The sequence below is a fragment of the Dromiciops gliroides genome, chromosome 2, assembly GCF_019393635.1.
Source record: "Dromiciops gliroides isolate mDroGli1 chromosome 2, mDroGli1.pri, whole genome shotgun sequence".
Classification (NCBI taxonomy): Eukaryota; Metazoa; Chordata; class Mammalia; order Microbiotheria; family Microbiotheriidae; genus Dromiciops; species Dromiciops gliroides.
The window spans coordinates 540142822-540146369 of NC_057862.1; positions in this window are offsets into that span (position 1 = coordinate 540142822).

Below are 3548 nucleotides of genomic sequence, written 5' to 3' on the forward strand. Positions count from 1 at the left end.
ACAATCTCCTATGATGGTAAATATCAAACCCTTTCTGGAGAGCCATGGTTTAAAAATGAGGAAAGAGAAGACATGATAATGCTGGATGTCTGAAGGGTTGGGAGAAGGGAAAGATGGAAAAGACAGTTTAAAGAAAAATAAAGCTGAGGGCAGGGAAAACAAAGTTTCACCCACTTCGTACTTCTGTTGAGATCATAGGATCATACAATTCAAGTTGAAAGGGACCCTAGTGACTGTCAACTTCAACTCCATCATTTTATAGATGTGGAAACTTAAGCCAAGGGCAGTTAAGTGACTTATGCAAGGTCAGACACACAGGTAGTTAGTATACAATATTGGATTTGAACCTCTGAGTCCAGAGTCCATGTTTTTCCATTGAATGACATCGGGGCAGCTAGGTGGCGCAGTAGATAGAGCACTGGCTCTGGAGTCAGAAGTACCTGAGTTCAAATCCAGCCTCAGACACTTAACACTTACTAGCTGTGTGACTCTGGGCAAGTCACTTAACCCCAATTGCCTCACTAAAAAAAAAAAAGTATGCTTATTTGCTTCTGTATATTGTATACCTGATCTGTTCCATTACTCCATTGAACGACATCCACCCACCCTCACCCTATATCATGTTTGTTCAAGCCCAGCCCCTGCTTTCTTAACCACAGTGAATGAATGGCCCTGTGAACCACCCCAATATCGAGCAATTTACTCTAGCAACTTCCATCCAGGAGAAGGAATGTGTTTGGTCTCTGAAAACTGTGACCTTCCAGGCCCAGGGACAGAAACTTGTCTTGCAAAAGCTTGAAGTCTGTCCCTGTCCAGCTGGACCACCTTCAAAGAGACCCTTGAGGTCCTTGAGGTTATCCAGCTCCCAGATGTTTTTCTTCCCCTCCATCTGGAGGTCAGCTGATTCCCACCACAGAGCTTTGAACTGAATTCTTCTTTCCCAGCAGAAGCTACTTCTCTGTTGTTGCTGATGTCTTTCAGTACCAGGACTTGCCAAGGAGCACCATTTGACCCCCCCGAGTAAGGGCTTGGCCCCATTTTGTGGACAAAGTGCAGTTAATAGCTTTGAAAATGCACAGCTGGAATAAAAATTGTTACCAAAGTGGGTTCTTCAAATTTGAAACGAAAGCAATTGCTTGTGAAAGCTGCAGTCAATTCAGTGGGGCTGAATGCAACAGAATACCTTAATGCAGCAATGATAAAGAACCAGACATGGGCTGGATGAAAAGGGTTTGGGGGGAGGGCAGTGGGATATTTTACATCTTCAAGGTAACATTACTGCCAGTATTTGCCATCAGAAAACAAATGGGTGACAGGAAATAAGAGGAATCACTGCAAGGGTCACATTCCTCCCCTCTTATAAACTGTTTTGCCTGTTGGTCTTTGGGTATCACTGAGTGGGATGTCACCTATTTCCTTCCCTACACATGTCATTGTCCTGTTCAGAAATCTTCAATTGCTCCCCCGCTGCCTACTGAGAGTACTCCAAAAAAAGTACAAAAGACGTACTTTTCAAGTTCAATCCTCATTATTAACATTTTCCCTCATCATTTTCTTAAGTCTAGACAATCATCAAAACAGTAAGTCAAGTCCTGTTTTGCAGTGATTTCTGAAGTATAAATGCTCTCACTGAAAATTTAACAATTGGCTCTCCAGCTTTCCCTGGAGGATTTGAGCTGCTTTCAGCACACCTGTCAGGATCCCTCCACAATCTGTCACTAATTGACCTTTCAAGCCTATTCACATATTACCCTTTAAATCACATTGAGTCCCTCTACGTGAAGCCTTTATTGGAGCCAAACTGATCTTCTCAACCATCTGCTCTACACAGCTTCTGTTCTGAACTCTGCCCCTTACTCTGTGACCTTGGACAAGTCACATAACCTACCTATATTTCAAGCTTCTTGTCTGTAAAAAACAAACAAACAAAAAGGGTAGAGGGGATGATAATAATGCTGGCACTACCTATCTCAAAGGGTTATTGTGAGGATCAAATGATCTAAAGGATGAAAAAGGCTTTGTAAACCATTGTTACGTAGTCATTTTCAGTCATGTCAGATTCTTCATGACCCCATTTGGGGTTGTCTAGGTAGAGATGCTGGAGTGGTTTGCCATTTCCTTCTCAAGTTCATTTAACAAATGAGAAAACTGAGGCAAATAGGATTAAGTGACTTGTTCAGGGTCACACAGCTAGTAAGTGTCTGACGCCAGATTTGAACTCAGGAAGACAAATTTTCCTGATTCTAGGCCTGGCTGTCTATCCACTACACCCACCTATGTGAACCTTGTAAACCTCAAAATCCCATAAATGTCAGCTATTCATTTGGTGAGGGCCAGAAGCTGTGATGTAGACTGCTGGGGTTACAGTCAAGAAAACCTGGGTTCAAATTCTGTTTCTGACACAGGCTAGCTGTGTGACTTAACCTCCAAGTGCATCAGGAAATCTTGTAAGTGAACAGGAGAAGAGGCAGAGTCGAGGGAGAGCTGGCCTCATTGTCACTTTAAGTTACAGAGTAGGTGCCATCTGCATTGACCAGTCATTACACACACACACACACACACAGATATACATATACATATATGTATATGTGTACATACATATGTATGTTATAATGTTGATATACATGTCATACACACAAGTATGTGTTGTGTATATATATATATATATATATATGTGTGTGTGTGTCTGTGAATATATGATTAACATTTTTCCATCATCTTCTTAAATCTAGACAATCACCAAAACAGTAAGTCAAGTCCTGACTGTAGTCATTTCTGAGGTATAAATGCTCACATGGAAAATTTAACAATTGACTCTCCAGCTCTCCCTATAGAGTTTACATATACACATATATGTACATGCATACACATAAATGCACACTTAGCATGTTACATGCAAAATGTGATATGAACGCCCATATAGAATATAATACATGTATATAAACATGTGTGTGCATATGTACATACATGAAATTGTTACAGGCAAAAATGATTTACCTTCACCTTAGAAGGGAGCTCCCTTCTAATATATTAGAATATATTATCAAAATTTCCTCCAGCAATAAAATCACAGGTCCAGTCCCAGACCCACCCCTCACGCTCACCTCTGGGCAAAAAAAACAACACATGAACCAAGCATTCATTAGATAGCTATTATGTGCAGGGCACTGGAGAGTCACGAGGAGATGACAAAATCCAGAAGAGGACTTAGACACCATCTAGCACAAGCCACCCAGCTCCACTTTTGTAGATGAGGGCATTGAGGCCCAAAGAGAGGACTTAAGTCCCCAAGGTCACACAGTCAGCACAGAACAAAGCTAGCAGTGATCCCAGAACTGGTGACTCTAAAGTCAGCATGCTTTCCAGTACATCGAATTGTCTGTAGGTTCTTTTTTTAAAAAGTCCTAATCCCTGACCTGAAGAAGTTTATCTTCTATTAGGGAGACATGACATACATAATTATAATATAAGGTAGAGAGTGATGATGGGGACAGTCAGCTTACAAAACAAAAATGTATCCAAATGCTTAAGAAAGATTGGAGAATCTA